Genomic DNA, 287 nt, shown 5'->3' with positions numbered 1-287 from the left:
CTCTTAGGCTGAAACACCACAAGTTAACACAGGAGTCCCCAGGTATGCACATGCCAACCTCCAGATTGTTTTTCTTCTCATTCTAGATATCCATCCTTGCTTTCTGGGACTTGAAATAACCCTACACTGCCAAATATTTATGCCTATTATCCACTTAGGGAAAACTTGTATGTCCCACGTCCATAGGGTTATTATTATTATCAGTATTATAACCACCAGTACCAGTATCATGATGATCATCATTCCTGTTAACATTCATCAATATTTTTATTACTACCATTGTTAAT

The sequence above is a fragment of the Colobus angolensis genome, unplaced genomic scaffold, assembly GCF_000951035.1.
Source record: "Colobus angolensis palliatus isolate OR3802 unplaced genomic scaffold, Cang.pa_1.0 Scaffold818, whole genome shotgun sequence".
NCBI classification, from domain to species: Eukaryota; Metazoa; Chordata; class Mammalia; order Primates; family Cercopithecidae; genus Colobus; species Colobus angolensis.
Note: the sequence above shows the minus strand (reverse complement) of the source record.